Source organism: Thermobia domestica, chromosome 17 (genome assembly GCF_964235325.1).
Source record: "Thermobia domestica chromosome 17, izTheDome1.hap1.1, whole genome shotgun sequence".
NCBI lineage: Eukaryota > Metazoa > Arthropoda > Insecta > Zygentoma > Lepismatidae > Thermobia > Thermobia domestica.
Genome location: NC_137470.1, coordinates 181300111 through 181319892, shown reverse-complemented (window position 1 = coordinate 181319892; position 19782 = coordinate 181300111).

Below are 19782 nucleotides of genomic sequence, written 5' to 3'. Positions count from 1 at the left end.
TTTTTATATTTCGTAATCAACGGCTTAAAAATTCCTTGCCCCACTGAACCGCTTTTTCCCAGGAAAATACGAAACCCAATTACCTCATTTTATGTCTACAATATATGTGCACAAATTCATTCAATTTGGTGCACTTCTTCTTGCCTTTCGTGTCAAAATTTCAAAATTTCGGGTGGGGTCTTTTGCCCCCTAAAACCGTTTTTCCGCAGAAAATATTAATAGTTTTCGTTTATTTTTTTCCGTATTGTCTCTACCTAATGTGCCGTTTCAATTCATCATGTCTTTTAAGCACTTTCGACATACTGTTATTAGCACTTTTGATATTTCGTGGTGAAAGTTTTGGAGGGGTCCGTGCCCCACCTAACAGTTTTTATCCAGGAAAATACGAAACACATAATCTCTCATTTTACGTGTACAATATGTGTGTACAATTCCATTGACTTTGGTTCACTTGTTTTCGCATTTCGGCGTCAACTTTCAAAAGTTTGGGTTGGAGCTTTTGCCCCCTAAAACCGTTTTTCCGTAAGAAATAAAAAAAACAGGTTTGTTTATTTCATGTGTAGTATCTACCTGCCAAATTTTATCAAAATCGGAGTGTTACTTGTTACAATTGGTAAATGTTACTTGTTAGATTTATCTCCTTGTTTTTCCCCTTTCGCCAAACATTTCTAATATTGAGTTGCTACCAAAACTCTTCATGCAATTTTGCGAAACAGAAGATACTCGAGGGGAATTACTCGTAGATATTTAGCCGCTAGGCTTCTTCTGCAGAAGGAATGGGTAAATTTGGCACGCTGTACACTGGTAACACATTCGGTGAACGTGTACTCCAGTAATTCATTTATTATACTAGCAATGCCCATTAAAATAAAATAATAATATCACTCCTATTGTGAAATCATTTCGAGGACATTTCTTTGTTTATAATTGCTAGAAATATTATCTAATCGTAATTATCATTAGTATTATAGATCTAAGGCAACACAAATAAACTTTCAATGTACTTTCATTTTTCTCAGTAAAATGAAATACTTTATTATTATTATTTTTTAAAGTATTGGTCCTAGAATCTTTTTTTTTAAAAAAAACGAAACAGCAGCATGTAGGTACGAAAATTATCCAAGCGAACAAACAAACCGAAATTTCTTAAAGTTTTCCTACATATGATGAAAGCAAAATCTTGTTTTGGTTTTGATAAATAATATCTACCAAGCAGCGTGTTTTCATGTCACGCACCACGCAGATTTTTCATATGAAGTTGGTCAAATCCTCCAACCCACCGCGTATGTTTTTTTTTTTTTTTTTTTGTTTTTTTTTTAAGTAGCTCAGGTGTTTCAAGGAAAGTGGGTGGATACTAAAAGGAATTTAAAGAATATTAATGACTTCCAGCAATATTATCTTGGTTGCAGAGCCGTAGCTATGGGGAGCGAGTGAACCGGTCGTCTCGGGCACTGATAACAAGGGGCGCTAAAAGAGCAAGGAGAAAGAAAATAGCCAGAAACGATTTTAGCACCCTATCAAATGAATATTGTCGGTTTGCAAATAAATGGATTTGTTAAAAATTTTCTTGCTCGCTGGGCTTGCAATCCTAACATTTCAATAAGAATCACAGTAAGTTTTTACTTTATTTAAAGAAGGTTAATATATATATCATTTTTTTAAATGACGATGTGATATACAAGGTGCCGTGTAATGACTTCTAGTGTACGCAGGAGGATTTTCAAAATCATAAACGGTCAAAGTGGAAAATATGTGTTCGGCGTTTTGATGGTGATAAGTTTGCTTAATTAATCACGCTTTTGTATCCAATCGGATTAATCATAACGGTAAGAATGAATGTATGAGAATGAAAGGAGTAAAGAGACACACGAAAGGTGCTGTTTTGCGCGGGAATATTAAAAATGAAGGTAAACAAGGCGAATAATAACATTATTGAATTTGAAGCAGTTGTAGAATAGGGGTTTAAGGGGTTAGAACTTAACCCAGCGAATTTAGTCTTTTCCAAAGACTGATCAGTACGTTTATTTATTTATTTATTTTTTAAATTCTATTGGTGCATGAAATGCTTCCGATTTGAATGAATTTATTGAGATTATTTCTGCATCAACTACTTGTATCGCCAGGTTTCTTTCGTGCATACGCATCTAGTTGTTTGATATTTGTATTTATCTACATACATCAAAAACATATACACACATTATACGTACGAGGTGGGGCAATTAAATAATGAGACTGCCCACCTCCTGTCGCGCAGGATCGTGGAGAGTAGGTAGCTAATGATGTGTTGTTGATCTTGAACATTCATGAGCAGCCACTGCTTGTTTCATGATTCTGAGCGCTTTTCTTTTCTTTGCAGGCTAGCTTGAAGAGGACAGTGTTCTGTAGTAGTGCCGGAATCATGGTGAACAGTAAAGTTGAGCAGCACATTAACATCAAATTTCTGGTGAAATTAAACAAAACGCAGACGGAATGTTGTGCAATGTTAAAAGAGGTGTGTGGTGATAATGCTATGCCACGTGCCCGAGTTTTCGAATGGCAGAATTTTCAGAAGGTAGGGAGAAGGTTGAAGATGATGAACGACCCAGCCGCCCTTTGAGTTCAAGAACGGACGAAAATGTTCAAAAAAAATAATGAATTTGTGCGGAAATACAGATGTCTGAGCATTCGGATGATTGGAGCCATGACGAACATTAGCAAAGAGACAGTAAGACAAATTTTGGATGGCAATTTAAACACGACAAAAGTTTGTGCAAAAACTGTCCCGAAAAACCTCTCTCAGGAACAAGAAGACTTTCGAAAGACCATTTGCTGTGACGTCATGGAACGACTCAAAAGCAGAACCAGACACGTGTCATATCATGTGATGAAACATGGATTTTCCAGTATGACCCCGAAAACTTTCACATCGGCAAGAATGAAAAAAAACACGATATAAATCAGAGGTATCATCATAACTGAATGGGTGCCTCAAGGTCAAACGGTGAATCAGACCTACTACAAAGAAGTCCTAATCAAGCTGAGGGAAAGAATAAGGAAGAAGATACCGGATTTGTGGAAGAACGATGCATGGATCCTCCACCAAGACAATGCGCCTGCCCATAATGCCCTTTCTGTGAAGCATTTTTTAGCAGCCAAGCGCATCCTGTGCTCGACCATCTTCCGTAATCCCCAGACCTGGCTCCCTGTGACTTTTATCTATTCCGAAAAGTGAAAAGCATTGCTTTGAACAATGGAAGGCACGTATGCAGCGGTGTATAGATAGAGGAGGGGAGTATATTGAAGGGGATAACAGTCAATTGTAACTTTCTTTGCAATATATCACATTTATGACACGTCTCGTTACTTAATTTCCACACCTCGTATACATATTAGTGTAATTTTAATATAATTAATAATATAATTATAATTAATAATAAGTAACATTGGATTCAGAAATTTCATTCATTAAGAAATAAGGTAATTACTGTAATTTCAAACATAAGCAGTAGACAAACTATATTTTGGATTTTAAATACAAATGTTAAACACATTTTTCACCTCCATTGGTCAATATCGCAAGGATGGCTTTGAGAAATTCGTAAAGAATTCTCCTTCTGAATTTCGCTTACATTTCACAAAATGTTTTTACCGTAAAATAATTAAAATTAAAATGTTATTTGTGTGGTTACAGAATAAAATTACAAATTCGAGATATTAAAATTAAAATTACATTTTAAAAGCACATAGTTTCTAATGTATTGAAATGTAAAAGCTGCTTGTGTTATACGTACGTTAAAAAAAAAAAGCTTGTTAAGGTGAGTGTAGGGGCCGCCGAATTCTACTTCACCCCGGGAGCCGAAATCTCTATCTACGGTTCTGCTTGGTTGAAATTATATTTTACTGAAATATACATTGTGCGTAAAGAAGATAATGAGTTGTGTATAAGTAAAACGTTAGGTTAATTTGCTAAACAATAGATTTGTTGAATATACAAATAATATGCACCGATGATTTTTCCCCATTTTTCAACAGTAGAAATACATTTGTGATTTTCTAACAGTATAATCCAAAGTAGTTTGAATGTGATTTGCAGTTTAAGAATTCACGGTATGTGATCTAGCCAGGAAAAAGAAAATGATTTAACAACGTATTAGCAAGCCTCAACGCATATCAATGACGAGTCAACATTATTAAAAATAACACAAATAAAGGGTATTTCATAAAGAACCCATTCGGGGCTATGGTCACGCTGACGTCACACCACGCAACATCTTGCTCCCTATGCAAGTGCTTAATGCGTCTGACAAAATGCTGCTGTGCTTTTGTTCATTTCAGTCGACTATACAATATGCTATAGTTATCTCGTTCTTATGTTTTGTATACCAGTGAACTATAAACATAACAGAAATGAAGCTTATTAACTTTCCACCAGTAGTTAATTTCTATTTATGTGTTACAAATGATACTAATGCCCAGATTATTCTAGAAATTGGGTTGCAAGAACACCTCGGATAACGAAAATCGCGGATAACCCGAAAAAAAAGACTAAAAATGAGGTGCAAACACGAAAAAAAATCAGAATAAAAACTATATTTTATTATATAAAAACATAATAAAACTTTGAACAATGAATGTAATTTAGTACCACACAAATCACTCTACTCAATCCTCGTTTTCAAAATCTTACAACAAACAGCTTCTGCTAATCAGAGTAGTAGTTGCACTTCGAAACGTGCACTATTGTTGGAAATATATTGATTTTTACAATGCAATTTATTTTTGTTTTAGAACATACAATACTTATTTGCATCCGAAGTGTCAGTTAGCAGCAACTACTTATAAAAATAAATGAGCGCGAGTCCAGCCGGGTTAAAAAATTCGCGGCACTCACAGATAATCGGTGCTTTACTGTATAGTGTTAATATGTAGGAGTATGTTATTAAGTATATAATCACATTATCTTTTACAGAATCAATTAAGACATTCAAACAGACGAAAGAGATCTAGCAATGTTTTCCACTTCTTGAGTAGCTTGATTTATTTGTGCTGAACAATGCATTTAAAATTAAGTTAACTAGCTGAACCAGTCTACTCAGCGTATCGTTCTGTTACGACCATGAATCTCCTTTCCACTGTGACTGTCTCCTTACTCACACAAGTAAAGTATAGGAGATTGATTTTTGAGTTTTACGTCCCTTTTCAGCAGCGAGGCTATATGAGTCGTGGATCTATTGATTAACGTGGGATCCAAACCACATCAACTCCCGCCTGGAATCGAACCCGGGCCTCCCACGCCAAAGGCGTGTACGCTAACCGCTTAGCCACGCATGAGCTCTAAAGTATAGGAGACTCACAAAGGAAGTGAATTGCTATGTATAGATGTTGGAGTGAGTTTGTAGCAAATTTGTAGAAGTAACACGGTATCAAGTGAAAATACTTTCTTCTAAATCCATATCTGTTCGAGTACTCGTCATTACGTCTCTTCAGACCTTGGAAGTTGCCATCGTGCAATAGGTTCTGCCATTCAGATATAAGCAAAGCGCCTGCAATGTCCGTCAACCAGCAATACGTAACCTCTCTACTGGTTACCTAACACCATAGTTTCGGCCTGTAACAATGTTAATCTTATGGGTTCAAAACGGCCCCTAAAATCTTGAATTGAACAGTAACGACACGGGTTTTGAAAATTTTAATGAGAATTGGACAATCTACATTAAATTTGGAATCGACCACTGAAAACGGCACTTGTGGTTTTCGAGATCTCATCCTCGAAAGGATTGCAGATAAACATATAAACCTAGAATTTTAATATAAAGGCTAGCTAAACCTGCGCTCTCTATACAGCGCATCATTTGCATATGAGTATAAATCTCCCTCTCATTCCTCACAACATATGTACATGTCCCTTTACAGACACAGGTGAAAGACGTCTTGATTTAAAAAAAAAAAATCGGCAAGGGGTATCATAAAGGGGAGATTTTTCGATTATTTTTTCTCAATATCTCGCACCGTTTGCAAGATTTGAGCCTACTTCCGGTTGGAGTTTCTAATTCATGTATGACCAGTGTTTTCTTTCTTCTTGCATGCAGTATGCAATAAGCAAATACATTAAATATACAATTAATTATAATGTCAGGGTGTTCATTGGGCAAAACCCTCAAAAAATAAAGATTTATCTTAGACTCGAGAAATTGTTATCCTTCCTTTTCCACTATTATTTGGCCATGGAACAAACGTCTGAGACATATACATCCCCAATATACAACATTGTGGTGTTGGAATGTATAACGCATAGGATATGATGCTTTAGATTTTTTTTTAAATTTCAACGCTTCCAGTGTACCCTAAAAATGTAATAAAGAAATAATTGCCATGTTTTTCTAAATATTCAATTAGAACTGGACAATCTACGCAAAATTTTCAACCTATCAGTGAAAACGTCATCTTTCTAGAGCCTGTAGTTTCCGAGATCTCATTGTTGAAAGGATAGACCACAAATATATAAACATAGTTTAAAAGAACTCGGAAGATGGAAGCACAATTCACATGCATTGATTTTTAGAGGAGGCTTATTAAAATACAAAGACTTTGAACAATAATTTTATATCATAAACTTTATGAAAAAAAAAATACAGTTAACTAATTTAGACTATTTAAAGTACAAATACTCAAAATGTTTGTCTCTGTTAAACGTGAAATCACACATAATCGTAAATGAAAGATTTGAAGGCCAAATTTATACGTTGGAGCTCATGCGCTTTTAATTGCTATTGTAGCATTTTAATAGATAGATAGTTCTGTATATTAGATATATGCTGGATGAATGATTAGCCGATGACACATTCGTCATTATTTTCTGTAATATTTCTGCTTTACATCAGAATTAAATAATGCCTTCAAAATGAAGAACCAATAGAGGCTCAAAACCAGGCGGTGTTGAAGGGAAGAAAGGGTAATCCGGGTTCACTGCCACTGCCAATTTGGCTTCCCTTTTAAACAACTTCCGTGGTCGCAGTGTGTAGCTTCCCTTTAAAGCTTTACAAGAAGTGCACCTAGAGTTTAATATGGAATCCGAGCCACCAGAATGAGTTCAAATTTTAATGTTTTCCAGCGACGCAAATAGGCTAGTTGTCGCCCGGGGCGATAACTCGCCTTAGCGCTCCCCCCTGACCAACCAAACCAAAACGCTCCCCGACTACACCTGACATTGCCATCACACAGTAACTCTCCATTCCATTTTTTCTTCACGTGGTAAAGCTTGATTTCAAAATTGCAATACATAATTTAGTTTTTGTTACATGATAAAACACCAAACTAATTAGTATTTGATTGCGAAATAATCTGACAACAACATGCTTGACATATTCTTATGGTCTTCCATGTTCGCGCCAAGTGAACTTTGTGGTGGACAAACACCGTATGCGTGGGTTTCCTCGGGGTTGTCCCGTTTCCTCTTACTTAATTCATTCCACCATTTTACTTATTTCTCATCATCATCGTCTCCTTTATCATCGCCGGCATAATCGTTGGACGTAAAACTCAAAGATTTCATTTCATTTTTTTCTTATAGTCTTATAGTAATAACTGCAAATCACAATGTTTTTGGAATTATATCGGGATGTTCATAAGTATAGAATGAATCAACAGTCTACTGTTTTTCTAGAATAGAATATTTAGAAAATAGTTACGGCAACACAGTCAAACTGTTGTCTCGAGTATTATACTCTGACATTTTGGCAATCTCTTAAAACGATGTATGTTAAATGAAAACACAAAAGCTGGAACTAAAATGTAATTTTCGGATTCTTTTGGCTGCAAAGGTTTTTACAATGTCCTTAAAAGATAGATTTGAGGCTAACTTATGCTCTATGGATATGAACCTTAGGTTGTTGTCCTGTTAAGTTTCTGATGCATTTTTTTAATGATATTTAGTTTGCTAAAACTCATTTCCTTAGGCCTTCGCCTTATATTGAAAATATATATTTGCCCAATTTTGCGTCCCTCCAATCTGGCGCCCGGGGCAGAAATCCCGTTTGCCACCTGTAGTTACATCACTGATGCTTTCCCACCAAGGATCGAACCCAGGACCCTTTGGATCTTGGGTGCACGCGCTAGTCACTTGGCCAGTGGAAAGGAGTATTCATTACTGCACTACTACTACTTGACCAAGGCAGTGTTCACTACTACAAACCGTAAACAAGATCGTGTTACTAAATATGTATATGTTAACCCGTAACAACACACGCCCGTCTCTGAGACTGCTCAAGGTACCACTCACTAACTTTTTCTTTTTTCCTGTTGTAAAATTAGATTTCGCTACCACCTAATCGTTCCTTGTGCTGCTGCCGTTGCAACCTCACTGTAATGTGTTTGTAGCTCTTATAGGGGTCACATTAATTAATTTTTCATTCTGGCTTGCCGTCTGAGGGACGGGCGTGTGTTGTAACGTAATGCATGTTGTCCCTGGTTCTTCGCTTGCTGTGTGAGCTTAAACCCTAGATCTTTTCGGAATGTTGTTACCCAGTGGTTGGAGGAAGAAGAAGGAAGTGGTGAAGATTTGACAGTTCATGAAAACTTTTAATTTAGAATCGGACAATGAGTGTTCTGTTAAGATTTGCCGCCATTGTACAAAGTAAAAAAGTAAAAACAAGCAAAACGACTTGGTGTTTTTGTTTTAAGAATATTAATTAATCTTGATAACAATGAAAATGGAAAAGATTGGTCTTTGGTACAGTTTATAATAACTCAAATATTGAAATGCATAGCAGAGTGTAATTTTCCATTTAAAAGCATGACTTTATAGACACCCTGTATTTTTTCTTTAAATGTTCGCCTTTTTAGAAGTTTGTGTATTTTTCATAAAAAGGATCCTTTGAATTTTTCAGGTGGATCATGATGTTTCTGTGGACTATAGTAAAGTGTTCTTTTTTTCTTTTCAATAGTAATATAGTACTATCAAAAGAGGCAATAGGTTTCGTCAATATATTTTGTATTTGTAATAGTTATCATGTAACGAACTTTGTAACGCTATTTGCATTTATTTTGTTAAGTAAACATTGACAGAGAATAAAAATGCACAATTTTTATTGTTCAGTACAAAACATCGATTAATAACGACTGTAAATTCCAGAGGCAGTCTCACAGGCGGGCCTGTTTTGTTAGGTCAAAAATTCTCGCGTGTGTTGTTACGGGTTAATCGAAATACTATTTGAGTGCAGAAATCGGGTTTGATTCTTTTTAACTTTTCAGAACATCCATCAGTTTCCTTTATCATGAGCAAATGTGCTTAAAGAAAGAAAGAAACAAACAAACAAAAAAAGGATGAAGATGGGGGAATGATGCGTCCAAGAATGGTGTAACAGTTCCATATAAGGAGGACGGCACTAATCACAGAAAACAGCTACAATAGCAAAACTAACTACAAACATGGCCATTGAAAACAGGTGAATAGGTCAGGAGAGGCGGTTGAAAACTACCTTTGTCCCTTGAAGGTTATTGCAGAGGTCAATTGGTCCGTCCTACGATTGCCAACAGCTTCAACAGCAACGACGATAAAGGAACTCAGAAACATGGTGCTAGGTGTATCCTGTTTGTAGCGGTGATGACGTTTCCTTAGTCACACTTTTTGATTTATCTTCTCTTCATCACGGAGAAAAATTGAAAATCGTTTGGTAAACAAAAATCGTGAGAAAGTTTTTCTTTCAAAGTATGAGTTACTGCCGCTCCTTATCTATCAAATATTTCCTTATGCATGATTACTACAACCATTATTTTTGTATTTCCAAAAGAAACGTACTACGTGGTTTGAGGGCAACGTTAAGTTTACAAAGCAACAAGTAAATTCCCTTTCACGTTGTGAAACTACAGTAAACTTCCAAACCATGTGAATTCAATGTTGAAACCAGTGGTATAGGTTATAACTTTCGGTTGTAATACAGGAATTAAGTCAAAGGAGGAGCATATTCTCTCCGTACTGAATCTACGAACTGTGAAAAAAAAAAATGGTGAATAATTTTATTAAAAACAAACCAATAAGCTTACATGGAATTTGATTTAATATCTGTCAAAGTAATGTCCTTGGTTAACAATGCACTTATTCCAACGTTGAATCCATCACTGGAAGCATTTCTGGAAGGCTTCCTTTGGAAGGGCGTTCAGCTGCTCTGTCGTGACCCTCTTAATGTCAGGAATGGTGTTCAAACATTTTCCTTTAAGCACGGTTTTAATTTTTGAGAAGAACCAGAAGTCGCGTCATGTTGTATATGGATAGTACGGTATATATTGACAGTTAGGAATACTTATTCCGGCCAAAAACTTGGAAATCAAAAGCGGGACATGGAGACAAATATTCCACTCACTCATCTCATTTGCAAAGTATTGGTTAAAATGCTTTGCATGGACCCGTAGGAGATGCTGTTCTTCAGTGAACTCTCGAACAGTTTTCACCTGTTTGAATGAACATTTTTTTGCCATTTTTAACGTTTTTCTTCTGCTTTTGGAGGTTAATGGAGTTCCCGAAAGTTGCTTATCTTCTACCGACTCATTTCTGCTTTTAAATCGCTCATACCACTTGTAAACGGTCTTCAGAGTTGCAGCATTATTGCCATTCGGCATTTCATAAGTTTCTTTGGTGTTTGCAACTTGAAACAGAACTTAACGTTCACGCGTTGCTCGATATCCAATATGCGCGACAGACACGCTAAACAAAACCTTACTTTAGTGGCTCTGGACGCTGCTTGACAAGTCAGAACATGTTTCAACTTGACGCTGCTTGTCAAAACGGGTCAGGTTATCGAATGAATTGCATCAAATGGTCCCAGCGTCAGCAGTTGCTGCTGAAAGAAAAAAAAACACATTCACCGTATTTTCTGATCACATCTTGAATATCAAATAAACTGTTTCTCGCTGTTATCGTTTTCACTATGGGAATCAATATTAAAACCGGAAATCGCAACTCCCAACACTCAAATTGAATAGGAGAGAAAAGATCGGGGTGGAGCTTATTGACGGTATTACAATTACTCTGAAAAAGTATCCTGTTCTCTCCAAATACCATATTCACGATTCCCCTATAACACATTCTGCCAGTCATAATGATCTTGGTGTCATCTTTGATTCGAAACTCTCGTTCTCTGACCACATCTCCTCAATAGTTAAGAAGTCAATGCGTATGCTGGGGCTTCATTACCGATTCACTTAGCTACGTACTGTGGCATCATTAACAACATTCTATAAAACTCTAATAGCATCCAAGATCGAATACTGCTCTCCCATATGGGCCATGGCCGCACCTACACATCTCTCCAGACTTGAGTCTGTTCTCAATTTCTTTATTGCAATAGTACGTTTTCATGTTCCCGAATATTACTTAAGGAGGAAATTTTGCGATATCTTAATATCCAGACGCCGGAAGTACGCAGAAATAACTCTGATTTGAAGTTTCTTCATAAGATTGTAAATGGGAACCTAAGATCAGAAACCGTAATTCAACAACTATCCTTACATGTCCCTTCCCGCAAAACCCGGAATACCCACCTATTCCATCTTGCACGCCCTAGGTTGACAATTATACAGAGGTCTCTTTTTCACCGAGTACCCAACTATTATAATAATCTAACAAGTGAGGTGGACATTTTTTCGAGCTACCCTGTGTTTGACAGAGCAATAAAACGCGTGCTGGCTAAATACACTTGTGCACTCTTTGTTAATACTATTGATGTTACTGTTGTTGTTTATTTTTTAAAAAAATCCTTTTCTTTTTTCTTTTTTTTCCCGCTTGTTGACACTTCCCTGTGTAAAATGGCACAATTATGCTGTACCTGGGAATTTGTTCAATAAAAAAATAAATAAATAAATATCAGTAACCTATCATCTTTTGTTTACACTACGGCGATAAGCGTTGAAACAGGGACTACATAAGTCATTATCTTTCGACCTGATTTGAATATGCAGTCTGTTTCTTGTACAGGTAGGAATAAAGCACTTCAGAACGGAACAGCGGGTAGTCATTGTGAGAACGAATGTGATGACTGTTGTGCAAAGAATGACGGCAAACTCCGTGGAAGTTTTGGAGGTAGAATAAGTAAGCCGTGATGAGACTGAGACTGATTGATAAATTTGAGAAAAGCGATTTGCTTCTGGACATGTCACATATCGATTGCAACATTGGATTTGTTACAAGACAAGTTCCAATTCCGGATGATTTTTCGCAATGGTGATGTGAGTTGGCCACTTATAAATATCTTGTGATTTCTTCTGAAATATCATGTGTATACCAACAAGCTACGGTCACTTACAAACCTCAAGGCCGAGATTCACCATGTAATTTCAGAAATAGGGGTGCACGTATAAAGAAAAGTTACGGAAAATTTCATCGAAAGAACGAAAGTATGCCTGCAAAGTCGTGGAGATAATTTGATTAATATAGGGCCTAATATTCCTTGCATAATAACAGATAGCGTCCACTGCAAAAATAAGTAAATATGTAATATTACATAATTTCATCAGCTCCTGCCAAGTGAACTTTGTGGTGGACAAACACCGTGTGCGTGGGTTTTCTCGGGATTCTTCCGTTTCCTCCCACTTTCTTCATTTCACCATTTCATTCATTTATCATCATCACCGTCTCCTTTAGCCTAACCGGCATAACCGTGGGACGTAAAGCAAAGATTTCATTTCATTTCATTTTAATTTCATCAATAACTTTGTATGTTATGATATACTCAAAGGTTGCGTTATTTATGAAACACCCTTTGATAGCAAATTTTTAACATTACCAGTTTTAGTAGAGAGATGAAGATAATAATTGTATATTTTGTTAAGGCGTTTAGACTCTTTTCACTATCTATGGGAAAGTTGAAACCAATAATTGTTAATTGCTTAGAATAGAGGGTTAACGGATTAGATGGAACGTATTCTTGGGAAGCTAAAACGGTTCGAAACACCGTTTCTCCTATTAGAAACGTCTAAACACTACAAGTACAATATTGCTCTCTCTCTCTTTTCTTTTTACTCTAAGTATTAATCTATTATGTTACTGAAATAAAAAGCAAAAACACCTTCAAAGGAAAGATGGTAATTATTTTTTTATAGAATACAATATCGAGCTTTAATCTCAATATATCAGTTTGTAATTCCAGTGTAAGTAGCTCTTTCTATCTTTATTTCTTGATTTCCTTTCTGCATTTGTCACTTTTTTAAAATAAAAACTTGATTCGACCTTCAACGATAAGTAACTTGTTTGTGACAAAGCCAAGACTAGTTTTCATATCAAAATTGTGATAACTAACTAGACGAAACAGGTGTTCGTTACTGTTCGAGAATTGAGTTCTTGTATTTGACAACAATCAAGCAATTCATGCTCGGATTTGTTTGACCATTTGCTTTAGCACTGTTCACGTGAGCTTAAACTAACACAACCTGAACTTGATTTATGAATGTAGTACTCAAATAGAAGGTCAACTTAGTAAGTTTAACTACCATCGTCATGATGTCTGTTTCGAACAAGAAATATTTATTTTAAATAATATAGTTATGACAGATTTTGCAGCCCCTTAACACTTGCTGCCTCGTGCAAGTGCACATGTTATACATATGTTAGGACCGGCCCTGCATGTGACTTATTCTATGGGGAGACGGGAAGACACTGAAGAAAGATTTCTAGCAGTGATTTGTGTTGTGTGATATACGCATCAGTGCCAGGTAGAATGATATTGGCGTCTTAGAAATTGACAATAGTACCCTATTAACTAAAAACTTTGCATTTGAAAGTTCATAAATCCTCATCGCTTTTCATGAGGCACAAAACTATGTAATCTTTCCTATACTGAAAGGGAGTTTTAGTCAAGATACCAAATGAAACGATTCATTAAATTCAATTCACATGAAATAAGATTTACGAATTGAAGTAAGGCAAATTAAAAAAAAATGGATTGTAGGGAATTTGAACAATTTTCGCAAGGTTATTTTTAAACTATGTTATTATAAGGTAAGTACCATTATGGTTGACAGATTTTCAGGGTACACTGCCTTTGTTTCATAAAAATACGATATTGTTCTAGGTGGATACATGAAAAAAAAGCAAGGTCGTTCACTCTTTTATTTTAAAAAAATCGTACGTTTTCTTATATCAATCATTTAGTTGCTGGTGAGCGAGATACACATACTGCATTTTTTCTTAGGTCCGAGTTTTGCTTTCTCTCTGCAAATAAATGTTTGTTGATTTATTTATTTGCTTACGACAGCGGTCATTGATCTAAAATTGTCTTTCGTTTGCAAGGGAAATAAAGAGTTCAAGTTTATTCCCCGTTATTGGTGCAGTGAAGACACGTGCAAAAGAAAGTGATCTACAACATAAATTTACTGTCATTAATTTCAGATGTTGCAATTTTTTTGTTTGTAATTATATTTAGCTTGATTTTTTTGTGTACTCTTACTTTTCATGAAGGAAGAATATCATTATGGACGTTGTAATAAGTATAGTTGTTTGGCTTTCTTTTTCATCATTTTAATTGCACCTTTCTTAAATTCAATATTTCTTTCTGAGTCTTTTTTTTCTTACGTTTCTTTGTGTGTCTCTTGGTTTGTTCGATTTAGTGGTTTTCTTTTATTCTTTTGCGTATTTAATTCTTCCAATTCATTTGCTTTCTGATTTTTTCCTTCGTTTTCATAAGCACTTATGCTCTTATTTTTTTATTCTGTTCAAAGTATACAATTATTACTCTTTTATGTGCTCTCACAAATGTTGAGGATATTTTTGTTTTTATTTGTTTATTTCTAAAAATGTACATCAAAAAACTGACATATGAAGCCATTGTTTACTGGAACTGTTAATAACGAAAAAACTTAGTATGAGATTTTATCTTTCATTCAATTTTTTCCTGAAAAAATCACTAACAAATATATCACATTTCATACTAGTTTCTGCAAGTTAATAGATGTCAATTTAAACACACTCTACTCTTCACATTGAATATAACTCGGGACTACATGTACAGATAAACGTGCTAGCCGATATACTAACAAGAAAGGCTAGTTTGGTGTTCGGGGTGTATTTTCTTCGAAGTTTCATGAAAACATCTTTTACAGTTATGTTAACATTTCATAAATATTGATGAGATAGTATATATAGAGAAAAATAACATATGTGGCGTACGCAAGAACATAGGTTACATGCGTAAATCCTATAGTATTGGGAGCTCGTGTTTTAAAATACTTTCCGTGTAAATGTTAAATCCATACTTATTTTCCGTATGAAAGAAAGAACTGTATATATGCGAAGAGGATCTCACTTACAGATGGACGTATATAACATATAATTGACGTATGTAACATACATATACTTATGTAATATACAGAAGGCCGTTAAATATCATACATCCTGCAGCGGCATGACATAACTTCTAAACAAAAATGACAGTATGTATGTAGCAGATGGATGACGTATACTCTCTACAGATTTCCGTAGTAAACATATATATTCCATGTATTTGTAAAATATACCGCTGTCCGGAGAGCGAAGCTTTGTCAGTGTACATTCGTATGATTTAACTTAAGAAATAAGAACGTGAAAATTTGATTCGGTAACCCTTATCTATAATATTCAAGTTTTTGATTCTTTATTCAGAAAATACCCAATGCGAGGCGTTGCCTTCGTTGGAAGTGTGAAACACGTTATATAATCTATTCATTAAATGTGAGCTAGCACTTGTAGCGTACTAGAAAAAGGCTGCTTTTAAATAAGAAAAGGGCTATTTTTATCATATTCGAATTTTCCGTTTTCATATAAATTAAATCTTATTCTTATATATCAGTATAATTTCCAAGATTATGAGAAACTTATCTACATTTCATTAACAAATTTATATCAAGCCATTTGATGTTATATACGACAATATGGAAACTTACGAACTTACATACACAGCATAATATATATATATATATATATATATATATATATATATATATATAATATTATCTTTCTGTGAATTGTTTATTCTAGATTTAAAATAAACTTCTGAAATATACTTCAAAAACTTATCAGACTAAAATTACATGCATGATGTTTCCAATTGAAGTCAATTTATTAAAGTGAATTGATATATTCTCAAAATATATCAATCGAAATATCACGAAAGCGTTAGATATAACAATAAACTTTAATTATTTCTCTTTGATTTTAATATTAAAGCACTTCATACTACATGTAAAGTTCCCTCATAGGAAATATTTTTATGTCAAGAGTATTATCTAATTTCATTCCTAGTATTGGTTAGAAACTTGAGGCTCTATCACTTAAGCACATGTAAATTAAGGAAAAAAATGATAAAAATATAAATGTAATGTAATAACTAAATTAATGCGAACTTTAAATAATAGTGCCAACTGTGGTACAAAGAAACACTAAAGGATGTAATTTCATTCAATTCGTAAGTAGTATACAGTGCTCATACCTAAAAATATAGGGCGGTATTTAGAGAGAATTCGTTAATCAAGCTTTAATCAAGCGAGTAGTTAGTGTTGTATTAGTTTTGTACTAAGAAGCATGTACTTTTTAGTATTGAAGCTTTCCTTGGAATTCAGCTAATACGTTGATTTGGGTATTATTAACTAATATAATCCAAATACCTCGGGTGAGAAAGATAAATGTAGCAACTACAGAAATCGAAACATGCGCATCCGTGCTCTGTAAAACTGAAAATATATGAAATACGAGATTCGAAATATTTTCTTTTGGTTTGACATCACAACTCTACAAATAGTTACGAAATCGAGTTATAACGAACATATTCATTTCTGAGAGATGTACTTATGACAGGAATAAGTAGAAGCCAATTAATATTAGCGACAATACAAGGATGATGTTTTAATTATGAGGGAAGATAATTTATCGATCAGTTGTATGTATCCCTCAGAAAACTTGAAATTTTCTACTCATCTCTCACTGTTCATTTGAGAAACAGTTCTGCTGTTGTAAAGGACTAGGCTAAATAGCTGCTTCATAGTTAACTCACCCGATGAGGTAAAATAAAAGAAAGACGGGTAATTAGTTGCTTTTGTTTTCTCATAATGTGAGTTTATTGTACTTAAACCAGCGTCCCCTCTACTCTAAATTAATCAGCCACATGAGATTAACTTAGTCAATTACTACGTGCTAATCTGATATTTTGAATACACTTATGATAACCATGTGTTAGTCAAACATTTAGTATGGTGCTAATCATACCTCAAAACGACTCTGCATAAGGCTCATAGCACCTGTATTTATTTTTCGTATTGTATATTTTCATTAATACCTTTAACTTAATTTGGTTAGCTTATTTAAAAGATTTTGCATTTGATTTTTCTTGCCATACCGAATGAATCCTTTCAAGGTACTGCGGACTTAAGAGATAGTGGATTTCTGGCTTTCTGAAATAATACAACGTACACGATACGACTTTAAAACTTTTCTTCTCAACTATCCGATACGAAGTAATTTACTAAGTATGATAACGTTCTCATAAATTTTCACCTTCCGAATTTTTAAAAAAAAAAAGAAAATAAAAATGTAATTTTAATAAAGTTCAATATTTTGCATTAATAACACAGTTGGTCTATATGGTTGAAAACTCGGGGGGGGGGGAACGTAGAGTAAAAGTGATTCAGAGCAAGATTCTGAAAGGAATATTCGGACCCAAGAGAAGAGGAAACGGGAAATTGCGGAAACTTAATAACGATTAACTTATACTGTTTACCAAGCATTGTTAAGGTCATCAATTCTAGGAAGCTGAGGAGAGCAAGTCATGTAACTAGAATTGAAGAAAGTCGGAACATTTTCAAAGTTTTAACTGGAAATCCAATCGGAAAACATTCATTAGGAAGAACTAGGAGCAGATGGGATGACAACATTAAGATAGATCTCGCAGAAATAGGAATAGAAAGTAGAAATTTGATCCAGTTGGCTAAGAATAGAAGTCAATGGAAACCTTTTGTGAACGCGGCATTGAACCTCCGGGTTCCATGGGCCATAGAATCAGTTAGTGGAACAGGAATTAGGTAGAACTGGAATTCCTTTTCTGTCAAAAGATAAGATAGAATCAAAAATGTGTTATAAATTGCCGGGAGGTCATTAGGTAGAACAGGAATTAAGCCAAGCAGGAAGGAACCATCGTCTTATGTTCTGGATAACCCGTTACACTAGGCATATTAGCTGGAAGCAACTACTGCAATATAAGACAGATGAAACCCAGTCAACCAACCACTGCCAATTTCATGATCACAGATAATTACATATCTGGGAAAAATGTGAAGAAAATAAAGAGTCACTATGTATATTAGCTGCTTCTAGTTATGGCCAAAAGTTTCTCACGTGCCAAAGCATTGTCTTTCATGCCTCATTAAATCCAAGCTTTAGAATGCAATTTGCAAATTCCGTGCTATGTTATTATGTTGTAAAATAACTGATTTTTCTCATGGCTTTCTTGAATAAATTTCAATTGATTTAGCTGCTTAGTTTCAATGTGTTTATTTTCCACAACAGCACGATGAAAACAAAATCAGAATATTTGTTGTTTGTTTCTCTAAACATAATTATAAAATTCACCTTAGTTGCAATTGGTAAGCCAGGCTTTTTTGAATCAAGATATCTTGCTCAAATTATTTTGTTAGTATCCCGGTAATATTGCATAATTCATTTGTTTTCAAAATATACAAAAGGGATAGTTTACTTTTAGGGATGAGTTATTTGCCGGCGATTTTCTCATAAACGACTGAGGCAATTTTGCTCACAAATAAAAAAATCATTAACAATATCATTATTAGTGGTTTCGCGTAACGTAGTCGCTAACGCTCTCGCCTTTAGTGTTAGCAGCCCCAGGTTTGATCCCGGTGGGAACACTGGGTTCAAAAAGTGTAAAATCTTTTTCAGACCAACCATCCTGAGTGGGGTTTCCTGAGTTTTCCTTACTTTCACCAGACCGATGATGGGATGGTACCTAACATGCAGATCCCAGGCCGCTTCCTTCCTTTCCCAATCCTTTCATCCTTCCCTTTCCTCGGATAGTATGATCGACGAGGGATGTCATCCCTCATACGTGAAAGCCCAGAAAGCTAATTCCTAATCCTAATGTCATAATTTATCTTAACTCATTTCCGTCTTTAAAAAAGATACACATTGGGTAGTTTAGTCATCGCAGTGCTGTTTTTTTTTTTTCGGGTGATTTTCTTAAAAACGACTCAAACAATTTGGTAATTATTCATAAATACACATTTCGTTAATCCTTCAATAATGTGGCATTATTCGTTTGTCCTTTAAAAAATCGAAAAGGTAGTTTTGTCTTGGTAATTTTTTCGAGCGATTTCTAAAAAAAATGTCAATTTGTTCTCATGTCTCAAATAGATGTTTATTACGAACCTCACATTACACGATAAGCCATTTGTTTTGATACAATCAACAAGGGGTAGTTAACACGTTTGTTTGAATTCCTTTCCGAGCATTTTTTTAACGACCCAGACAGATTTCTTCATATTTCATAAATAAATACTTCAATAATAACCTATAATGTTGCGTGCATTATTTCTTATGAAAATTTCTACAAGGAGTAGTTTGCTTTTCAGGGATAAATTTTCTTCGGACGAAGTTTCTTCAAAACGCCTTATAATTTTGTTCGTATTTCACTAAATATTCTTATATATATATATATATATATATATATATATATATATATATATATATATATATATATATATATATATATATATATATATAAGAATATTTATGACTACAAAATATTTTATATATATATGACTACAGCATAATGTTAT